Source organism: Dermochelys coriacea, chromosome 1 (assembly GCF_009764565.3).
Source record: "Dermochelys coriacea isolate rDerCor1 chromosome 1, rDerCor1.pri.v4, whole genome shotgun sequence".
NCBI classification, from domain to species: domain Eukaryota; kingdom Metazoa; phylum Chordata; order Testudines; family Dermochelyidae; genus Dermochelys; species Dermochelys coriacea.
This window is the reverse complement of record NC_050068.2, coordinates 69060506-69085047: the sequence shown is the minus strand read 5'-3', so window position 1 is coordinate 69085047 and position 24542 is coordinate 69060506. Positions and strand designations below refer to the sequence as shown.

Below are 24542 nucleotides of genomic sequence, written 5' to 3'. Positions count from 1 at the left end.
AGCTCAGGTCTTAAAGGAATAAAAATCATGAAGGTTTATTGCAGCCAAAGTGCCCTAATCACTGGGGATTATTATGGGAAGTGCACAGTGTGCTCATGACTGGGTGTAGGGCCATCAAGAATGGGCTATGGTCTTTGTAAAGGACACTATATATAGCCAGGGATGGAGTGTGTGGGGGGGTTACCTAGCTACCCTTGCAGTTGGAGTAGTGCTCTGGAGCAGCATCACAAGTGTCATCACAGTAGCAGGGGGAATAGCCTCCAATGAGACAATGAGAGTGATCCTGGCCAGGAAGCTTCCTATTTGCCTTTAATACCGGAATGGATGGAGAGGGCACCACAGGAGCCCAAGCCCTGGGTTGGACGGCTTTCTGGGGGCAGGCTAAGAACCACTGTTTTCTCTGGAATTGTAACTGTTTAAGCCATATACTTAGGGTGTTTCAACCTTTCCTTTAGCCCTGTGACTGACAGCTTATTGGGACTCAGCAAGGATAGAGCCTTCAGCCCATACCTCTGAGTTGTGGTGTACCTGGCACACGATGGACTATCATTAGGTGCCCAAATACCTTTAAAAATCTGATTGATAGGCTCCAGTATCTGGTTAATATTCATTAAGCACCAGAAAACTAGTATAATGACTAAGGAGCCCCATTGGCTTAGAGCCAGTAAACTCTCCTACATTTCAGTTGCCTTAATTATTTATCCATCTTTGTTGTTCAAACAGCAGCACCTCAGGTTTCACAAGTTAGATGGGTGAAGGTATGTGAATGAAAGAAATCACCTTTAAAGTCCCTATTTACTGCATGGGCTTCATGAGTTCTCAATTCAGATGCAGAATGTTTCAATAGCCTACCTTGCTTCTCACCATGAAAGGTTTTCCTCCTCTCCCCCCCCTCCCCCGCTGCTGGTGATGGCTTATTTTAAGTGATCACTCTCCTTACAGTGTGTATGATAAACCCATTGTTTCATGTTCTCTGTGTGTGTATATCAATCTCCCCTCTGTTTTTTCCACCAAATGCATCCGATGAAGTGAGCTGTAGCTCACGAAAGCTTATGCTCTAATAAATTTGTTAGTCTCTAAGGTGCCACAAGTACTCCTTTTCTTTTTGAGTTCTCTCTCTCTCTCTCTCTCTCTCTCTCTCTCTCAGAGGCTGTGAATCAGAGCCTCAGATGGTGTACATTAGTGGTGCCCAACCTTATTACACAGGAGGGCCACATAAACCTAAGCACAAATTGTGTGAGCCAAATAGATTCTACATATTTTAATAAGACTTAAAGTCACCTGTATTGATTTATATTTTAAGTTCAGCTTGTTTCGTATGATTTAGATAGGTTGTTTCTGTGTACAGTATTGTCTATTTACACACTTGTGTAAACTAAAATGATGTAAACATGATGACAATACGCTAATGAATCAGCTGTTAGTATATTGTGTTGAAGCAGGCATAGGTCTTATGAAATGCTCTGGTGGGCCTTGTATGGGCCATAGGTTAGGCACCCCACTGTACATCAGCACAGCTATGCTGATGTCAATACAGCTAAGTTACACTAACTGAAGAAAGAAAAGGAGTACTTGTGGCACCTTAGAGACTAACAAATTTATTAGAGCATAAGCTTTCGTGAGCTACAGCTCACTTCATCGGATGCATTTGGTGGAAAAAACAGAGGGGAGATTGATATACACACACAGAGAACATGAAACAATGGGATTATCATACACACTGTAAGGAGAGTGATCACTTAAGATTAGCCATCACCAGCAGCGGGGGGGGGAAGGAGGAAAACCTTTCATGGTGACAATCCAGGTAGGCTATTTCCAGCAGTTAACAAGAATATCTGAGGAACAGTGGAGGGTGGGGTGGGGTGGGGTGTGGGGAGAAATAACATGGGGAAATAGTTTTACTTTGTGTAATGACTCATCCATTCCCAGTCTCTATTCAAGCCTAAGTTAATTGTATCCAGTTTGCAAATTAATTCCTATTCAGCAGTCTCTCGTTGGAGTCTGGTTTTGAAGCTTTTTTGTTGAAGGATAGCCACTCTTAGGTCTGTAATCGAATGACCAGAGAGATTGAAGTGTTCTCCAACTGGTTTTTGAATGTTATAATTCTTGACGTCTGATTTGTGTCCATTCATTCTTTTACGTAGAGACTGTCCAGTTTGGCCAATGTACATGGCAGAGGGGTATTGCTGACACATGATGGCATATATCACATTGGTAAATGCGCAGGTGAATGAGCCTCTGATAGTGTGGCTGATGTGATTAGGCCCTATGATGGTGTCCCCTGAATAGATATGTGGACAGAGTTGGCAATGGGCTTTGTTGCAAGGATAGGTTCCTGGGTTAGTGGTTCTGTTGTGTGGTTGCTGGTGAGTATTTGCTTCAGATTGGGGGGCTGTCTGTAAGCAAGGACTGGCCTGTCTCCCAAGATCTGTGAGAGTGATGGGTCGTCCTTCAGGATAGGTTGTAGATCCTTGATGATGCGTTGGAGAGGTTTTAGTTGGCGGCTGAAGGTGATGGCTAGTGGCGTTCTGTTATTTTCTTTGTTGGGCCTGTACTGTAGTAGGTGACTTCTGGGTACTCTTCTGGCTCTGTCAATCTGTTTCTTCACTTCAGCAGGTGGGTATTGTAGTTGTAAGAATGCATGATAGAGATCTTGTAGGTGTTTGTCTCTGTCTGAGGGGTTGGAGCAAATGCGGTTATATCATAGAGCTTGGCTGTAGACAATGGATCGTGTGGTATGATCTGGATGAAAGCTGAAGAACTTGACTTTTATACTTGTCTTTCCTTATTGTTTTTCTGCACCTGATATCTTGCTGACAAAAAACAAAACAATTTTTTTCATATGCAAAGTATTCGTGTCCTATATGCCACCTCTGCATCATATGCAGAGGCACTTCAAATTCATTTCCTGAGTAAAAGACATTAGCTTTAATTAAATATCAACAGCACAAAATGTATGATCACAACGCCTTCATAGAAGATAACAGTAAGCCATGTTTATTTTCTTTTTAAATTTATCTATTTAGTTAATCAGATAGCAACAGAGTGTTGCTACATAAGCACTAACAACTTTGTTTTGGAGTATATGAGGCAAGTAATGGCTGCAGAGCTCTCACTAATGCCAAGTACTGCACTGATTGCATTGAGTACGGAAGTGCTTGACATTAATTGTCACTATCAGAGTCAGAGGTAATAACTGTTACACTGGATTTGTGTCTTGTTTTGTCTTTTGGCTAAAAATGTTGAAAAGAAGAAAGCTTAGCGAAGAAGAATCCAATTATTTTTAGCAGCTCACATTCATTTCTGACAACATTGGGTGATGTATGAAGTAGATAATATTCTGGAAAGTGAGCATGCTATGTTGAGGAGAATGGATTCTGATTAACTCAGAAGTTAGTTCCAAAGCTGTATATTTGTCTTTCTAAAAATATTAATATTACCTGAAAATTACAGGGCCATGAGTTTCTTATGTTATTTTTATTCATTTTTTAGTGTAAGATAGAAGACCAACTTATATATATTTCTGGAGTGGATTTGATGGCTTTGCCAACGAGCTGTTATCCTGTGGGTTTGAAATTCATCAGCACTGTCTTATAATCTCTAAAAGTGAAAGCTGAATGTAATAGCCATTGTGTTGTTACATTTGTTCATTGCATGAATCAGTTTATAAAGTGTCTGTTTTATTTGTCACATGTTGATTTTTGCCCTTACCCAATCCAAATACAGTAACACCAAGTAAATTGCTACAAATCTGTTCACTTAGTCAGACCTTTATGTCTCCCTTTCACACTGTTTAGGTGGAAGTGAAGAAAATCACAGAAAAAGCCATAGAATCATAGAATCACAGAATATCAGGGTTGGAAGGGATCTCAGGAGGTCATCTAGTCCAACCCCCTGCTCAAAGCAGGATCAATCCCCAACTAAATCCCCAGCCAGGGCTTTGTCAAACCTGACCTTAAAAACTTCTAAGGAAGGAGATTCCACCACCTCCTTAGATAACGCATTCCAGTGTTTCATCACCCTCCTTGTGAAAAAGTTGTTCCTAATATCGAACCTAAACCTCCCCCACTGCAACTTGAGACCATTTCTCCTCGTTCTGTCATCTGCTACCACTGAGAACAGTCTAGATCCATCTTCTTTGGAACCCCCTTTCAGATAGTTGAAAACAGCTATCAAATCCCCACTCATTCTTCTCTTCCGCAGACTAATCAATCCCAGTTCCCTCAGTCTCTCCTCACAAGTCATGTGTTCCAGTCCTCTAATCATTTTTGTTGCCCTCTGCTGGACTCTTTCCAATTTTTCCACATCCTTCTTGTAGTGCGGGGCCCAAAACTGGACACAGTACTCCAGATGAGGCCTCACCAATGTTGAATAGAGGGGAACAATCACATCCCTCGATCTGATGGCAATGCCCCTACTTATACATCCCAAAATGCCATTGGCCTTCTTGGCAACAAGAGCACACTGGTGACTCATATCCAGCTTCTCATCCACTGTAACCCCTAGGTCCTTTTCTGCAGAACTGCTGCCTAGCCATTCGGTCCCTAGTTTGTAGCAATGCAAGGGATTCTTCTGTCCTAAGTGCAGGACTCTGCACTTGTCCTTGTTGTCGATTTCTTTTGACCCAATTCTCTAATTTGTCTAGGTCCCTCTGTATCTATCCCTAGCCTCCAGCGTATCTATCTCTTCCCAGTTTAGTGTCATCTGCAAACTTGCTGAGGGTGTAATCCACACCATCCTCCAGGTCATTAATGAAGATATTGAACAAAACCAGCCCAAGGACCGACCCTTGGGGCACTCCACTTGATACCGGCTGCCAACTAGACATGGAGCCATTGATAAAAGGAAAACTCTGAAGAGAATGGCAACTATACTGGATATTCTTCCTAACCCCCTACAGCCACTCTGACACCTCTGCAAAACATGCACATGACCAAAGAGGATGGAATCAGGAAATAGCTGTTCTCTATCATACAAATAGAGGCTAAAGTCAATGTACATTTTTCAAATTAATTAGTGCTGTTTGCAACATTCCATGTTCCCTTGTGACTTCTGTCAGGGAGATCACAAAACAGAAGTACTGGACAGCAGCCAATAACAGTATAGCTGGGCCTGGTCTTGCTGCCATTGCAGAAGAGCGGAATCTAGAAAGAAGGCCAAGGAGGGGGAGTCTCTCCACATATCTGCCCGGAGTACCAAAAGGCTCAGGCAAGGGGCTTCTGCAGTTTTCTGGCCTCGACCCTCGGCCCAACCTGCATCTGTGCATAACAAGAGGGTGAATGTGTCTCAACAGCTGCACTTCAAAATCTGCATGGGTTTTTGATTAGCTTGTTCCTCACCCCTTGATTTTACACAGTAGAGAAACATATGGCTCTTATTTATGTGGGATGTTGATCAGGGCTATGTAATTGGGAGCAGTACACAAACTCACATAAAAAATAGCTGGTAAGATGTACTATTTTCTCGGTTGGCCAATGAAATGATTGAACAAGGACTGCTACTTCCTGATGATGTTATCTGAGCCGGTGAAATACTTTTGCATATATCTAATCTTAATTCCCTACATCAGTAGCATGCAGTGTGAATTAATTCATGAACATTTGCGAAGTGCTTTGAGATCCTCAGATGGAAATTGCTATAGAAGTGTAAAGTCTTATTGTATCTTAATAAAACCTGACTTTTACTGTATGCAACAATTGTTCACTGGCTTGGTCATCAACTTGATGATTTAATATTAGAGTAGACATGGTGTCTGAACCTTACTCTATACACAATCTTGCACCAATTTAGATAAAAATATTCCAAAACAATGCTTTACGGATTTAAACTAATCTATATATACCATTTTATACCAATGTGTGTGTGTGTGCCCACAAGGGTTTTTACTGTTTTAACTAAATTGGTTTAAAACATACCTTGAATTAAACCAGAGCAAATTAGTGTGTAGACAAGATCTGAGATGCTGAATTTTCCCCTATGAGGAGCAACTGCCAATTTTTGCATCTCTGATACCATTGTGTTATAATTTTGATCAAATGTTTCCTTTTTAATGGTGATTACTGTAGATATTTCCATCTACAATGTATCTGATATTCCAAGTCTGTGATAAGTTTTCAGAATATTATGGAAAAACTATTGGAGACCATATTTTAATTTTGTGTGAATGTTTCCGTATATTAAAAGTGGATTTTCATTTGTTTTCAGCTTTATTTGGTTATAATTTATTTTAGTAACCTTTATTATGAACATTAGCCTGAAGACTGTTCTGAACAAAAATAATCTGCAACAGTTTTATTAATAGGGTGCTAGGGTCTATGTTTTGGAACTGTTTTCAGTGTTTTCAGGACAGCTATGGAGTAAATAAACACATAATCAAAAATCTACTCTAAACACAATCTTGCACCAGTTTAGATAAAAATATTCAAAAATAGATAAATAAGAGATTTAATAATAATAGATACAAATATTCAAAACTCTACACACAATCTTGCACCAGTTTAGATAATCACAAATCTATAAAGAACTATAAATTCATAGAATTTAAAATGCATAATTACAGACAGCAAGATTAGCCCAAACAATAAATATATTAGATATGACACTGCAAAAATATATTACATAAGGCTCATCAGGACTCAAACCCACAGCTCTAAGGCTACCATATAAACATTTCCCTCACTACCACCTGCTATAAACTGACTGGTTCCTGCATGCCAAACTCTCTCCACAACAGAGGAAGTTCCATCTCAAGCGACCCAACTGACAGTTGTCTTAGTGATCCCTGATTGATTCCTTGGTCCTATATGAGCCCATAGGTTGTTCCAGGAAGTATCCAAGCAACAATATTGGCTCTCTAGCTAGCTGTCTTGGCTGCCCTGCCTCTGAACTCCTGATATTAACTTTGATATTAACTCCCTGGAACCCCAACACTGACCCTGATACCTGGTGGTGACTAATTCCTGACCTGGCTCTGATTCCTGGTTTGACTCTGGCTTTGACTGTCCTCATGGTTCTGACCCCTGGCTTTGCTGCCTGACTCACTCACCCACTTTTGCCCAGAATCCTGACACCTCCTGGTTTACAAGTAACTCCTTATGTTGGATCAGTCACTAGCATCCAGAATCTCTTGATAAATAAAGCTGGTTCTTCCTAGAATCCCAATTCAACAAAACACTCCAATGTGAGCTTAACTTTAGATACAAGACTTTGCAGCGCCGTGGAGCCTCGGTTGGCCCCGGATAGCCGCCCTCGCCCCTCCCGGGGCGGTAGGGCTCGGCGAGGAGAGCCATTCGTGTTGGGACCGGAGTGCGGACAGAAGGGAGCCGCCTCTCACCCGCTGGGTACCGCATGTTCGTGGGGAACCTGGTGCTAAATCATTCGTAGACGACCTGATTCTGGGTCAGGGTTTCGTGCGTAGCAGAGCAGCTACCTCGCTGCGATCTATTGAAAGTCAGCCTTTGACACAAGACTTTGCAGCGCCGTGGAGCCTCGGTTGGCCCCGGATAGCCACCCTCGCCCCTCCCGGGGCGGTAGGGCTCGGCGAGGAGAGCCGTTCGTGTTGGGACATGAGTATTTCCATTGACTTTAACATTAGCTGTATTTTCTGGATTTCAGTGGGGATATTCCCTGGGGTTTAAGCTAATCAAGTGTTTAAGCATGTTACGCAGTATCAGGGCATAACTTTCAGATAACTTAAATTTATGCAAGCCTTGCAGATTCAGGACCTGATTTTCCAAGTTTTGCACCACTGTAAATGAGTGATGAGCTGTGATCAGGCAGCATTCTTGGGATGTTTTCCAGAAATTACTACATAAGGTGCAAGATAGTGGTGAATCAGGCCCTCAGAGTTTGAGCTTAGTTTAGATTAGAACACAAAACTTGGATCCTTAGCCACATATTCTAAAGCTCTTGAACCAATACAATTTTACATTAAAATTTGTAAGTACAACCTTAGTATTTAGGGTGCTTCTTCTTTCTGGTTGGGCAGATTTGTAAGTAGCTTTTCCTTTGAGGGTATTTTTGGGTTTGTTTGTTTGTTTGTTTTGGTTTTTTGTTTGTTTTTTGTACTTCCAATTGCAACAAGAAGCTGGAAATGCAAAATAATTGGGGAGGGGGGAAGCTGTCTATTTGTGAACCTTAAATAGGGATGGCTTGAGTTTGATTCTAGAAATAGATTAAAGTTTGTAGGAGAGGGAATGGCTTATCTTCTCTGAAGCAGTTCGCCATTCTTCATGTTGTCAATCTTGGCCCATATCATCAGATAGAACTCTTGAGCAGCTTTGGTCATTTCAAAACAATAATTTCTAGCACAGTTCTTTAGAATATTTATACCGTGGCACTGTTGCTTGAAATTGGCCAAAGGACAGAACTTGTAGGCATTATTAGTCTTTGAATATGTGGATGTTCTGGTAACTAAGTCAAGCCTGGAGGTCCATTAATGAAGCCATAAAGGAAGTGTTGCATTGTAGCTACAGTACTTCTATCATATGTAGCCCATTTGTGAATAAGGATTCTGGATTCCAGTTTAAAGATTCCTTCTTCCCCATTGAATTTACCAAACTTTCATGTACATCTTTTCTTTCACAACTGTATTTTAACCTACAGCCAAGATGTAACTGATGATGCCCTTTAGAAAGGATTATCCTACAGTACCAAAGAAGAATTAGTAAATAGTATCTCATTGATACACATGCACACAAAGTAGAAAGGAACATTTCTTTATCACCTTCTTTCTTTTTATAGTTATATCAATATGTTTTACTCCCAAACTTCAAATAGTTTCATCTGCAGAAGCACACAATGTGAAATAGAGTAATATTATTTTATAGGTCAAGATTTATAAGAAGCATTTTAACAGGAAAGCTATAGGAAGAGCAGGAAAATATAGCTGAGGTTGTAAAAAGAAAGTGTTCTCCTCTGAGTTAATGGGGTACGGGCGAGTTAATACATGTTATATCTCAGGGCTGGTGTACACTGGGAATTTATTTCAGCATAACTACGTCTCTCAGGGATGTTAAAAATCCACACTCCTAAGAGATATAGCTACACCGACCTAACCCATGGTGTAGACAGTGCAAGGACATAGCTACCTCCTTTCAGAGAGGTGGATTATCTTTGCCAATGGGAGAACCCCCTCCCATGGGCGTAGGTAGTGTCTATACTGAAGTGGTGCTGGAGCACAGCTGCTGTATTTCTTAGGGTTTTAAGTGGAGACAAACCCTCAGAAAAATTCAATCCGTTTGTTTCTGGAGGGCAGGAATGCCATTAAAGGTCTGAATTCTAATGCAATGCCAAAAGAGAAGATTTACCTTTGAATTTATTGATAGTCTAATAAACATTATAGTAAATCTTGATATTTTAGCCCATGTAAGTTAACGATTATCAAAATCAAGACTATAAAAGGCTACAGAATACTAATGAGCATGTCTTTCCAATGAGCTGGCAATCTGAGGAGAAATGAGCATCTCTTTTGAGATGCTGTAGCATGGAGCCTATTACAGCACCATTTTAATAAAAAGAACATGCTGATTCATATTTTTTCCATTCATTTTGCCTGAGATTCAGTAGTTATACTGGAAAAAAAAAAGCAACAAGCTACAACAACCAACAAGCTACAAGCCAAACAAGCAACTACAAGTAAAAATCTAGCCAACAAGCAACTCACAAGCCAATTAAGCCAAAAACAAGCCCAATTTCTGCATTTTTTCACAGGTTTGGCATGTCTTGTTATGCAAGATAGGTCATGTGAGATGTCATTGGAAAGGTTATGATTTGCTGAATATGATTATCCTATTTGTATGCATGTATCACTTTTGTATCTGAGATTATGAATATTGACTATGTATCTGTATTTCACATGTAGTTATGCCTGGGTAATGCTCACTAGATAAGATGTTTTCATTCTAGACACTGGGTGCTGAATGGGCCAGTAGGAAAATAATAAGCCTTAGAAGAAGCTTATCTCCCACCTGGGGAGCCTTCCTGAGTATGCTACAAGCCTCCAAGTAATGGCTCTACAAAGACATGTGATGTGACTGCATGTCTCTAGATTTCATCTTGGGAAGTCAGTGTTTTTCCAGGTTTCAGAGTAGCAGCCGTGTTAGTCTGTATTCGCAAAAAGAAAAGGACTACTTGTGGCACCTTAGAGACTAACAAATTTATTAGAGCATAAGCTTTCGTGAGCTACAGCTCACTTCATCGGATGCATTTGGTGGAAAAAACAGAGGAGAGATTTATATACACACACACAGAGAACATGAAACCCATGATAAACCCATTGTTTCATGTTCAGACCCAGGCTGGTGGGTCAGGGGGATCAGTGGTACCCCAGTTCCAGGTGGCATCCTGGGGGGAACCCATCACACATGTTACAGCCCTAAGTGATAAGTAGGAAGGCGTGTTCTCCACAGTGCTTGAGAAAGGAGGTAGTAGGGCAGGCTTGGGAAAAGATCCAGAGCTCTGTCTTAGCTATGTTCAGCTTGACCTCATGGTTAGACATCCATGAGGAGATGTCAGAGAGAGGTTGATGTCTACAGTTTGGACAGAAGAATACAGGTCTGAAGTCCCACTCCCTCACTGCAAAATACAGGGTGTAGAGGCTCATTGTGCAGACTTCCCAAATCGTTCTCTCCACCCCCATCTCCCGGCCCGTTGCCAAACTGCATTTCTGGGGCATTGAGTGTTTGACTCAACTACAGATAGAAAGAAAAGGAAGCACTGACTTTCAGGTGATGGATCCTTAATGCATCCATCAGAGAAGTAGGTTTATATGAGAGAACAAGGGATAGATAGATTTGTCCATCCTGCTGCATTTCTGAGATCTGGAGGGAAAGTCCACAGATCTTGTGATACCCATGGAGTGCAATGTAGGGAGGTTCTACAACTGTAGAGTAATATATTTTTGTTTTGTTTTTAAAGTGATGCCTTTTAGTGTCTGTTAAAATGCTGATATACAAGTAAATACAAACCAATTCTTAAAAAAATTCTTGGCATTTTAATTTCAGCAGTTCTGTCTTGGATATAATGAAGATCTGTTTTTCATGGGAAACAGAATGAAATGTTGTTTAATATAAATGATTAAGAATGAGTATTGCCTTCAGTTTGCAAAGATTGATAGATACCACCGCTTAGCTTAGGCAGTGATGATTTTTCACTGGTTATTTTATTTTTTCCTTGAAAATAAATTGGAGAGAAAAGTCTACAAAAGTCTCTATTCAGTTAAGTATGGCATTTACTGAAGACAAACATTCAATAAGAAATATTGGGCCAGATCCTAGACATATGCTGATTAACACTAGCTGAGAATCTAGTTCATCCATTCCAGAACTTTGCTTCAGCTTTTTACCACAGAATTTATTAAAAGTGGGCAAAGTTTTGTAAACTGGATTCTGAAATGTATTATATAATACATTTCGATCAATTATTAAAATAACTTAAATGTCCTTGAAAATTAACAAATTGTAATTTGAGTGGCAAAGGGATAATTTTTCAAACATTTTTAGCCAATCAGAAGTGAAATAGGAACTAGTTTTGATCAGTTCTAAAATATGATAGAGAAAATGACCATCAGAAAATGTGGAGTGCAAAGGCCCAGTATCTTGCACCACTCTCGGGGGACTGCACTTTCTCTGTGACAGCGCAGAATCTCAAGAGGGAATGTTCATACCCCAGCGTGTCTGTTTCAACATTCCCTTACAGTGCTATACCCTGTTTGTGGGAGGATGATGCTGCAGAGCATGGCCAATCTGTTTGTCCCACTCCCTCTTGCTTAATACACCCCTCCATAACTGTGAAGCCCCAACACTATTGAATGGGGACAGAAGGACTTCCACAAACTCAAAGACAGGAGGAATATGTTGCTGTTCTCCTTTCCCATGTCCTACACATGGATCTGCCTGATCTGACACCTGTGCACTTGCAATACTACAGGGGGAGTACTGGACCCTGAAGATTTAATAAGTGTCTATTTGAGTTGTTATTCTCCTTGTCCTCTGAAAAGGCATTGATAGCCTCCCAAACAGTCTCTGCAAGAACTGGTTTAAGTAAGTGCTGGGTAATAATAATTTTCCTCAGAATACAAAAGTCTGGGCAGACTGAGGTTTGTAGCTGGGATGGATAATTTATTAGCTACTTTTTGAAGACAGTGGTATATACCCTACCATGTCTCTGACAGCAAGTAGGAACATCTTGCAATGCCGATGTAGCAATGTAATATCATTCCCAGAAGTACTGCATTGCAAAAGTGTGTTACTTGTGATAGAGACAGATGTACTGTTTGGCTTGCCTCCAATTATACACCTATTCTAGATGACCTACAAATAGTAGCGGCAAAGGATTTCTAAAGCATATATTTGTATTTTAAAAGCATTCAGGGTTATGAGGAGGGACTTGTGCTGATGATTCTGCAAAATCTTAGATTCACAGATTCTTATGCTAGAAGGTACCATTGTGATCATCAAGTCTGCCCCCCTGCATAACACAGACCAGAGAACTTCCCCCAAATAATTCTCGTCTAAACTAGAGTGAATCTCCTAAGAAAAAAACATCCAATCCTGATTGATCAATTGCTAGTGATGGATAATCCACCACCACACTTGATAAATTATTCCATGATTAATTATCCTCACTGTTAAAAATGTATGACTAATTTCCAGTCTGACTTTGTCTAGCTTCAGCCATTGGATCTTGCTATACCTTTGATTAGCCCATATCTTTGTATAGGAGACGGGATGGATCATTTGATGATTACCTGTTCTGTTCATTCAGGTAGCCTCTGGGCTACCTGGCCTTGGCTACTGTCGGAAGACAGGATACTTGGCCAGATGGACCTTTGGTCTGATCCAGTATGGCTCTTCTTATGTTTGTCTGCTAGAATAAAATTCCATTATCAAATATTTGTACCCCATATTGATACTTATAAACTGTGATCAAGTCACCCCTTAACATTCTCTTTTTAAGCTAAATAAATCAAGCTTCTTGAGTCTATCATTGTAGGGCATTTTTTCTAACCCTTTATTAATTATTTATTAATTCTTAACTCTTTTTAATTTATCAACATTTTTCTTGAATTGTGAACACCAGAACTGGCCACAGTATTCCAGCAGTCACACCCATATCAAATACAAAGGTGCTGTAATCTTCTTATTCTTTGTAGAATTCCTCTTGTAGAGCTCTCGAATGATCAAGCTACCAATTCATTATTCCTTATTTCTTGAATATATTTTCTAATGATTTTCCCCTTTAAAATACAGATCTGAGTGAAAAATTCACATGCCAGGGTAAAATTCAATCCAATCCTAACTAATCACATTGGGGTCTGGCAACCAATGCAAACATTGACATTTGATTGAGCAGATACAAGGTTAGACAGTTGCAGTTAGATGACCATGTAACGAGGCTGGTTCTGGCCGGACCCAACTGAGAGTGCCAATTCAGGACAAATTGCTTAAAGCAGGGCAGTCACAGCCCAAGGCTGGGGTTTCTATGCACACCAAGGCAAACCAAACCAGCCAAACAAAGAAGACTTTGGTTTTACTCCACTAGCTAACCACAAGTCACACAAGTAATGCCCTTAGACACTCCAGTTTCCCAGTATCACCACCAGTGCCACTCATTATGGGGACAAATGGTTATGAAAATCAATACCCCAGTAAAAGAACAAAGGTTCTCTTGATCCCAAAGGACCAAGCTCCAAACCCAAGTCAATAAACAAATCAGATCTTACCCACAAATCATGCTGCTGCAAGTCCTTTAGAATCTAAAACCTAAGTGTTCATTCATAAAAGGAAAAAGATATAGATGAGAGCTAGAATTGGTTAAATGGAATCAATTAATTACAGTAATGGCAACGTTTTTGGTTCAGGCTTGCAGCAGTGATAGAATAAACTGCAGGTTCAAATCAAGTCTCTGGAGTACATCCACAGCTGGGATGGGTCATCAGTCCTTGGTTCAAAGCTTCAGTGTAGCAAAGTTCCTCCAGAGGTATGAAGCAGGATTGAAGACCAGATGGAGGAGCTGCAGCAGCTTTTTATATTCTCTTGCCATGTGGTCTTTCTTTCTTTGTTCCAAAGACAAGCTGTCCATCACATGGCATGGAAAAACCTCAGAGTTCTGTTCATAGGCATTCCCTGCATGCCTTGCTGAGTCGTAAGGCATGTCTGCCTTCTCTCAATGGGTCAGTTGTATAGCTGATGGTCCTTAATGGGCCATCAAGCAGGCTAGGCAGAGCTGACACCAATTTGTCTGGAGTGTTCCCCAGAAGCATAGCACAAGTTTGTAAATACAGACAGTATAGAGCCAATATTCATAACTTTATCTACAAAATGATACACACATATAGACAGTATAATAGTAACCAGCAGACCATAACCTTGTCTTAGACATCTCATTTGACCCCCTTTATACAAGATTTGGTGCCACTACAGGACCTTGGTTGCAACAATGATCTATATGGTCCCAGATTATGTCAATAATGTAACAGACCATACATGACTAAATCTTGAAATTGTATTAAAACATTGAGGGTAGACCAGAAGCCCATCCCATCCTTCAGGAAGGAGGAGTAGCTTTTTAGCGATTAGTCTAGAAGAACATGTGTTCTGGTCCTGGTCCCCAAATCAGGGTGAGGAGTTTAGATTTAGGTTTCCCATTTGTGCTGAGCAGCAGTAGCCAAATTTAAATTTCTCCCTAACCATCCACTCCTAATTCATCAGAATAAAATCTTATTAGAATAGCAAACTTTCCTCACTGACAACTACACTACGCTTGGGAAACTCTATTCATCCCACTACTACTCAGCTTCTCTCTGGGTCTTGAGTGATATCCCCAGCTTCCCTACTACTGAAATCATGCAACTTCTTTTTTTTTCTTTTTTTTTTTTTTTGAGTCTGCACCCACCAGTCATTCCTTCATAGAGCCAGGAATAGAGGAGTTAAAGATAACACAATCCCATAGTAACTCAAGTTGCCGTCTCAACATCCCTTATTTTTACAATTTTATGGAGTATTTGTGACTTCATCAAAAGACTAATCAATTCCATGGCTCCCAGTTCAGCAGTTAACCCTTATCAGAATAGCAGGAAGGCTATCATGGAGACTTCTTAATCATTCTCTCCTTTGCTTTTCCTTTATTTTTATGAAGTTAGTTATTGATTAATCACCACTCTGAAAGACTGAAATGTATAAATAAAAATATGTAAAATTTCTGTTTTACAGAACTGTCTAGATTTATCCAGGTCCAAACCAAGGACATTTGTCTAGGGGCCCTTTTTTCAGCACTATCCATATTTACCACTCTCTTGTCAAAGGATATGTGTCAAGGAGACTTTTAAAAAAAATTGAAAACATGAGACACATTTAAAACTGGGAAATGAAATGTTTTCTTTTTTTTTAATGTGCTTTACAAGCCAGCTGCATAATGCTGTATTTGTATGTAACTTTCTACACTCTGATATAGCTAGTGATTCTGATCCTTTGATATAACTTCTTTTACTTTGGGGGCTGGATTATTACATGCTAAATATTACCAGGAAATTACAACTGTGAATATTTGTAGGTTTCAAAATGTTAAAAAATGTCAATAGAATATTTAAACTAATAATAGTTGTGATGCATAAACCATTAAGACCTAGCTTATGTTTATCTAACATTAGTTCCAGCTGCACCTTTCACAATGGAAGAGTATGCTACTTGGTGGAAGCCACTTATTTATCGTTTCAGCTCCTATAGAAAAATATCATGGAACACAGAAATTAGATCATATCTCTCTACTGTGGGATTCTTACACCTTTTGAAGTATCTGGTTCTGGCCACTGTTGGAGATGGATATTGGGCTAGACAGACCTCGAGTCTTATCCATTATGGCAACTCAGACTTTTGATTGCAGTATAGACATACTCTTAGTCACTGAGTACTCTTAGCCCTGGTCTACACCAGTGATTCTCAAAGCTGGTCCGCCACTTGTTCAGGGAAAGCCCCTGGTAGGCCGGATCGATTTGTTTACCTGCCGCGTCTGCAGGTTCAGCCGATCACGGTTCCCACTGGCTGTGGTTCATCGCTCCAGGCCAATGGGAGCTGTGGAAAGCGGCGCAGGCCAAGGGGCATGCTTCCCACAGCCCCCATTGGCCTGGAGCGGCGAACAGCGGCCAGTGGGAGCCGCGATCGGCCGAACCTGCAGACGCGTCAGGTAAACAAACCAGTCCAGCCCACCAGGGGCTTTCCCTGAACAAGCGGCAGACCAGCTTTGAGAACCACTGGTCTACACTACAAGTTTAGGTCTAATTTAGCAGCGTTAGATCGATTTAACCCTGCACCCATCCACATGACGAAGCCATTTTTGTCAACTTAAATGGCTCTTAAAATCGATTTCTGTACTCCTCCCCGATGAGGGGATTAGCACTGAAATTGACATTGCCAGGTTGAATTTGGGATAGTGTGGATGCAATTTGATGGTATTAGCCTCCAGGAGCTATCCCAGAGTGCTCCATTGTGATCGCTCTCGACAGCACTCTCAACTCAGATGCAATAGCCAGGCAGACAGGAAAAGCCCCTCCGACTTTTGAATTTCATTTCCTCTTTGGCCAGCCGTGGTATGCAGAGCTCATCAGCAGAATTGCAAAAGAGCTCCAGCATGGACCAGACAGGAGGTACTGGATCTGATCGCTGTATAGGGAGATGAATCCGTGCTATCAGAACTCCGTTCCAAAAGAAAAAATGACAAAATATTTGAAAAAATCTCCCAGGGCATGAAGGACAGAGACTATAACAGGGACCTGCAGCAGTGCCACGTAAAAATTAAAGAGTTCAGGCAAGCCTACCGAAAAACCAAAGAGGCAAACAGCCGCTCCGGGTCAGAGCCCCAGACATGCTGCTTCTATGATGAGCTGCATGCAATTCTAGGGGGTGCCCCTTCCACTGCCCCACCCCTGTACATGGACTCCTGCAATGGGGGAGTCTCACACAAGAGGGATGAGGATTTAGGGGACGAGGAAGATGAGGAGGAGAAGGAGGATGAAACCATTCTCTCCAACAGCTAGGAACTGTTTATCATCCTGGATCCAATACCCTCCTAACCCTCCCAAGGAGGGCTCCCTGACCTTGAAGGCAGAGAAGGCACCTCTGGTGAGTGTACCTTTGTAAATATAATACATGGTTTAAAAGCAAGTGTGTTTAATGATTAATTTGCCCTGAAGACTTGGGGTGCATTCGTGGCCAGTACAGCTACTGGAAAAGTCTGTTAACGTGTCTGGGGATGGAGCAGAAATCCTCCAGGGACATCCCAATGAAGTTCTCCTGGAGGTACTCCCACAGCCTTAGCAAAAAGTTTCTGGGGAGGGCAGCCACTTTATCACGCCAGGCCAGTAACACAGAGTCTGGAATCATTGCATATCAAAGCATGGCAGCATATGGTCCCGGTGTTTGCTGATATTCAAGCAACACCCGTTCTTTATCTCTCTGTGTTAACCTCATGAGAGTGATATAATTCATGATCACCTGGTTGAAATAGGGTAATTTTATTAAGGAGAAATTCAAAGGTGGCCTTTCGTGCTGGGCTGTTTGCCTGTGGCTGAAAAGAAATCATCCCCGCTGTTAGCCACGTGGTGGCAAGAGGAGTGAAGCAATCATCCCAGAGAGTTCGGTGTGGGTGGGGGTTTAGTTGGGTTTGTGCTGCACATTAACCCAAAAACCACAGACCCTCCTTTTAAATGGCCAACCCAATGGGTGCTTGATATGAGAAATGAGGGCGCTGCTGTTTGAAACCATTCCCACATGTTATCAAGGTTAAAGAAGCCAAAAGACTGTGGCTTACCATGGCTGTCTGCAAGCCGAATTCTCTTGCCCAGCCCTGTGTATGTGATCTCTCACACCAAACCGGCAGGCCCTCAATATAAGAGGCAAAATGTGACCTTGTGCCGAAACCACGTACTATGTAATGTTAACAGCTTGGTTCACCATAAAAGAGTCTACCCATTGTTCTCCAAAACGTGTCTTTTTAAATATTACTCTCCCTTTTTTCCTCCCACAGCTGCAAATGTTTCAACACTCCCCTATCACCTCTGACCCAGAGGCTAGCGCAAACAAGAAGGTGAAAAAACCGCACTCCTATCACCTGTTCACCGAGATGCCCAAGAACACGGGTGGGGGCACAGTCAGTTTTCTCTTGTTACATTCACACACAGTAACTGTGTTTGTGCATATGTGTACAGAACAGTTTGTGAAGGGCGTAGTCACATCTGTGACTAATTTGATTACTTGCCTTAGTGTCAATCTACCATCACCAAAAAAATTCAGGAACAAATAGGCATATTCATGTGCAAACAAGTTGATTCATGTGATAATAGCATCCTCCCCAAAGATTCAAGCAAACAAAACTTTGTTCATACAAATGTTCGTGGAAAGAGATGAAAGCAAATATGAACATGGTCTAGCCAAATTTTATTTAGAATTCAGTAGAATGTTCACTGAAAGGTTTTTACACTAATTGACCAATAATAATACAGAAGCAAGGATCAATTCAGATTTTTTTCTTTCACTAAATAAAAACTCTTAAAAGTAACTTTTAGTGCTGGTCAAAGGTGCTAGAATACAACACTGGACACTTATTAACAATACCTCATAATAACAACACAAGCTTCCTTATGTTGCCTGTTAAAGGGAGATTGGCCCTTTAAAGGGTGATTGGTCTTCTCAGCCCCACTTGTGACTCAACCAACTCTCCTCCCCATGTGACCCAATCAGGACTCTACTTTATCTATCCCAGAGTCAAGGAAGAAAGGGTGGTGGTGGCAGACAGGGTGGACTGATTTAAATCAAAGCAATTTAAATCACTAATTTTCATCATGATTAAAATAAGAGCAAGTAGGATTGGTTAAAATAATTAACTTTAATTGTGTTTTTCATTTGTACTTTTTAGTTGTTTTCCTAAAGAAAAGTTGATTTTCATTGGTGGTCAATGATTAAAACATGTTGATTTGCAACTAAATATAGCCTTTTCATTTGGTACTTCTTTTTGTTGGCCAGGATGATACAGTATATCTATGCACATTTATTTAAGAACTTATATAGCTTACCAGCTCATTCATTTTTTACCCATGATTTGTGTCAAGCTCTTTTTGAATGGAAACTCAAATTCAATTAAAAGTGCACAAAAAAGGCATGTTGGGTTTTATGTTTGGGTTTTGTTTTGTCTCTTTTTTTATTAAATAAAATTACCTTAAATGTTCTGGATACATAAAAAACAGTTTATCAAAACATGTTTGCACTTAAAGTTAACTGAAGTATTATCTCCAGTTAGTGAATTGAACTGGTTGTTTCTGTTTATTGTAACACTCAAGATTTTAGAACTAATAGATCTCATCCTCTCCAACCTAGTTTTTAGTCATACATTTCAATTCCCAAATGGTTTTTTAACTTTGAAGAAAGTAGTCATTGAACTGAACTAGTTGAATAAACTGAAATGAAGGAAATATTCTTTTGACACCTGCAGAAGAGGCTACTGCTATCAAAAGCGAGTTTAGCACTGCAGTAAACTCTGGCTCCAGGTGCTTAGCCACTGACTTCTAGTAGCTCAGTGGCATGATTTTCTTTTAAACTTTGGCAGCAAACATGTATTGCTTGATTTTTTTTATTTAATAATTTAAATTATTTTAATAGATTATAAGTAGTTTAGGCCTTAATATAGATTGTCAATTTCAAATGTAATTATAATTTAAAAAAAAAAAAACCTTAAATTGAATTAAATAAAATCCAAGTTAAATCAAAAATCTAATTTAAATAAACTGATTTTTTATCTGAAATAAAACATCCATTTTTATGCAACCGATTGGCAGATGGCTACAAGGAGAAGTAGGCGAGCACAGGACAGGCAGAGGCCTGCAGAAGACTCCAGGTAGGAAGTCCTGAGAGTGCCTGTTTGGGAAAGAGCAGGAAGCAACTCAGAAGAGCCCAGGAGGGGATGACAGGAGCAAGGGAAAAGAGCCTGAGAAAGGCTGAAAGCTGAGGCCAGAGGCTAGGCAGAGGAATTAGAGAAGAACAGATCAACCCCTTGGGAAGAAGGGCAAGGACTTTGTGTTTTGCACTGGGACTAAGGAACTCTCTTTCCCCAGAAGGGGTAGACTTTTACAAAGGACTTAGTCAGGGGGGCAACTACTGCAGCAAGTCACTTCAGCTGCCAAAGCAGACTGAGAAGGGGAAATGGAGGCATGGTGCTGTAAACCAACCAGTAGACAGTTGCTATTGCCACCATAGCACCCCCTGGCATCAGGTCCCAGCATGAAACACTCTGATTGCCACTTCCTTGGATCTGCAAGGGTCTAGCCCTCTGGCCAGCTCACTTAAAGTCACTTAAATCCCCTTCTGATGTAACAACAGGTCCAGCTATAAGTGCAAATAAACATCTAAACTAATAATTATTCTTCCCCTCTTGGACTAGTTGGGCTGCTTTATCCAGGATTCCTAGGACCTTCAGAGTTCTGCCAGTGCTGCTTCTTCCCCAGCAGGATTCCCGCATTGCCTGCCTTCCCCAGAGGCTTTAGCAGTTTACCTCCAGGAACTTCCTGCTCCTTACTGACTCATTCTCAGGGGCTTCCACACAGGAACCTGACCTGCAGGGTGTGGGTGTCTTCCAGCTTAACTTCACCAAGCCCACTCTCACCCACTGAAAGAAAACTTCCATTCTCTTCTGAATCTCTCCCACTTGACTGCATTCACAGCTCTGTTTAAGTAGTCTGCTGTCTGATACCCACAGCTGGGATCAGTCATTATAATTAAATCTCCATTGCATTCATCTGGGATCACTAATGATCCCTAGTTTGCTAGATCACCAGCAAGGCTGGAGGATAGCTGCTAGGTGACAGGCAAAGCTGAGTCCAGTATGCCTTAAAGGGCCCGCCAGCCTATGACACCATCCTATGCCACCAGGGATTGCTCTGGAGGTGGCCACCTGATTACACTGCCCTTCCAATATGCCTCCACTCTGAGCTTTTCTTGTCTCTCTGGATAACTTTCTTGTCAAAACATTTCTGATTACCTGAATTTTTTGTCTTGCAGAATTTTATCAGTCGTTAATATTTCTTGAATGGTATAAGAAAGGTGTTGAATGCCTTCAACTCCTATGCAGGAAGTGCTGATCACTGTGGATAACCAGGCCCAATAAGAACAACAGAGTGTTGATGCTATTTTATTGTACACAATGAAAGTTAAGAGCATCATGTGATGTTCCCCTGGTGTTATCTAGATCAGTGATCTGCTATGTCACTCCAATCCTCCACTCTGGGAGCCAGCCTTACTCTGCTTTGCTGTGACAACCCCCACTCCTGGTGTGTTCACGCACAGCCTCTGGCATGTAAAATGCTTGGATTGTGCAACCAAATGACACTAGCCAATAACTCCGGTCCCAGACACAGTCCTAGGAATCTCCATCTTGCAGTGTCCAGTTATGCCCAATGGATGCTGAAAGCTTATATGAGTTTGTCAATTTAACAAATAAATTGATATGTACCAGGCTTGTTATCCCAAGGGGAGTCTCTGACATTCTTCAGACCAAACGCACTGCTTCAGGTAGAATAAACAAAGCAATTTATTTACTCCAAAAGATAGATTTTAAGTGATTATAAGCCAAAGCACAACAAGTCAGATTTGGTCAAATGAAATAAAAGCAAAACGCATTCTAAGCTGATTTTAAGACTTTCAGTGCCCTTACAAACTTAGGTGCTTCTCACTACAGACTGACTGGTTGCCTTTCAGCAAGGCTTTCTCCTTTGATCAGTGCTTTGGTCACTGTAGATGGAGGTGGAAGGGAGAGGAAGAGCATGGCAAATGTCTCTCCCTTTATCATGTTCTTTCTTCCCTCTTGGCTCCCCTACCCCTGTCAGAGTCAGGTGAGCATTACCTCATCATAGTCTCAAACTGACCAATGGAAGGCGGGTGACTCACTGGAGAGTCCAACAGATCCTTTGTTGCTGCCTAGGTCAGTCTCCTTTGTTCCTGTGAGGCTGGGCTGGGTTTGTCCCATACATGCCCTGATGAGGTGTGTACTGCCTCTCTGCTCTTCAACAGTTTTGCCTGGGCTTGTTTTAAGTCATGAGGACACATTTTTAGCCTCATAACTATATACATAAAATTACAACCGATATCATTACTATAACATTACTATAACAACAATGCTCAGTGCATCATGAGCCTTCCGAAGACACCTGACATGACAAACTTGGCATTGAATACCACACAACCATATTATAAGGATGAACATGGGGGTGTAGGGTGTTCCCCGAGGTACAGAGCATCACACACCATTAACAAAAGAAGGCATTAGGCAACCTGGATATCCCACAATACAAAGCTTCCTCAATCATAGTATGAATATTAAAGAATATAAAACTATATTCAAACAGACATTTATCCGTTTGAACTTTAAAGCTTCCACCTTCCACACCACTGACAGATCTATTACACTGAATCACTAATTAATTATCCTAAACAGTTGTTTTATATTATAATTGTCAAGCTGAGCATACATTCTTGTTTATGTATCCAAAAGCAAACATCTGTCAGGCTGGCAGGCCAATCTGTGTTGCTTTCACAAGCTCTGTGTCTCTAACCAGGTTACTGCAGGAAATAAGAGGCAAGGTACTCTGAAGTATATGGCTTTAGGCTTTATTCATGACTCATGATCATTTTATTTCTTACATTGCAAAAGCATAGCATGTACTTTACCACACACTGTAGAATACTATCTTTACCCTTTTGTTAAACCTCACTTATTTGTTATCATAGATAAAATGACTCTCAAACCAGGTTATGGACATATTGACAGTTCAAAAAAGATAAAACTTAGCGAGACGAAAAGGCAGCTTGTCTTATGCCTTGGAACGGGGTGTATGATTTATGATGGTGGATTCTCTATCAGAGACCAATTTTAAATTAAGGCTGGATGTTTTTCTAAAAGATCTGCTCTAGGAATTATTGGGGGCCCTGTGTTATACAGGAGGTCAGACTAGGTGTTACAGTGACCCTCTTCTGGCCTTGGTATATATGAATATATATATATCAACTTACAGGAGAGCAAAATGTATTATACAATTCAGTTCACATTATGAATGTGTCCATTCATTTATCCCTTACATGATGATATATCATTTTTTGCTGGAGGATGCCATCAGCAGGGGCATTCCAGTCAAACTTCTTTAATATTTTAAAGCTCTTGAGAACTGGCCACCTCAGGGGTACTTCCCTTTATTAGTCAAATATGCACTGACATTATGGACAAAACAGGCCATTATCTGCTCAGAGCCTGTCTCTGCCATTGACTCATCCTGTGTCCTCATGCAAATACTGACTTCTCTTCCTCAGTTTTCTCATTTGTAAAATGAACATAAGAATGCTTCCCTATTGAAGTATTTTACAAAGCTATTGTGAAGTTCAATTAATTAATGCATCTGAAGCACTTTCTATAGTAAATACTACAGAACATTCTGTTGACCTTTGGACTCTGACCTGCTCTTTGGAGATCAATACCTAAAAGTAACCAGTAAACTATATGTTAGAATAAATTAAGCTGCTTAAGAATCACTATTATGCTATTTTCTTTCCATCTTCACTTCTAAGAATATCCATAAGGTTATGATTATGCACAATGCAGAGAGGCATTTTGTCATATTTATCTTTCTTTATTATATTTTTTCTTTTTGAACTAAATAAAACTCATCAAGACTTAATGTGTGCCCACCAATCTATTTTTTAATAAAAATTCTTATGTAGCTGCCTGAGTAAAGAACCTGTTATTTGTGACTGGTGTAATTTGCACCCTAAATCAATCAAAGACTACAGTTAATTAAAGTTAAAATAGGTCTTCTTCTCTGCCGGTCACTGTGTGCCCTACTGTTCCAGCACATTTTCATACAATCAGCCCTCTGACTCCTCTCCACATAGATATAAAACCAGATAAATCAATTAATATCTAACTCTCCATTTGCAGGGCTAGTCTGACATTATATAGTCTGCATGTGAACAAATTGCAATAGTCCTATGCTCCAGGATCCCTGGAGCCATTAAGGTCTCATGTTTCACAAGTATATATAGGGCCAGATTGTTCACCAGGCAAAGGGGTGAAAATAAAAGCCTGAAACAATGAGATGTCCTTTAAATTTACACTCAGTTCATGGTCCTGATGGGCATATCAAGGTGAGTAGAAACATATACCAAATATTAAAAATGGCCCCCACCATCTGACAGAATAAAATTGAATTCAGTTCCTGGGTACATATTTGGAGCATCAAGCATTGGCATAAACGCACTTGACTTAACTTAAATGAGCAGACATCCTGCCACCAAATCGCATTCCTGATGGCCTGGTTACCTACAACTGTTTCATCTCCAAACTCCCTCTCCCACTACCACAATATCTGTTACTGTTGTTGTCATTGAATTTCCCTTTTTAGCCTTTTTTTAGGGGAAGAGCAGATTGTCAGGATAGGATCTGAAGCAAAATCTGCTGGATGCAGAAGGATACTGTGAGGAAATGGACTTCTTGAGGGCTCTCCATAGTTC

General features: G+C 40.7%; 2 long non-coding RNA genes across 2 annotated transcripts; both read left to right on the top strand.

Annotated features, from left to right (window-relative positions):
- Positions 1 to 912: 912 nt before the first annotated feature.
- On the top strand, positions 913 to 13534 carry LOC122457957. Its single transcript, XR_006277751.1, has 3 exons — positions 913 to 923; positions 7846 to 7857; positions 13370 to 13534. It is a non-coding gene; the product is annotated as an uncharacterized LOC122457957 (long non-coding RNA).
- Positions 13535 to 16922: 3388 nt separating this feature from the next.
- LOC122457956 lies at positions 16923 to 18082 on the top strand. Its single transcript, XR_006277750.1, has 2 exons — positions 16923 to 17117; positions 18022 to 18082. It is a non-coding gene; the product is annotated as an uncharacterized LOC122457956 (long non-coding RNA).
- The last annotated feature ends 6460 nt before the right edge of the window (positions 18083 to 24542 follow it).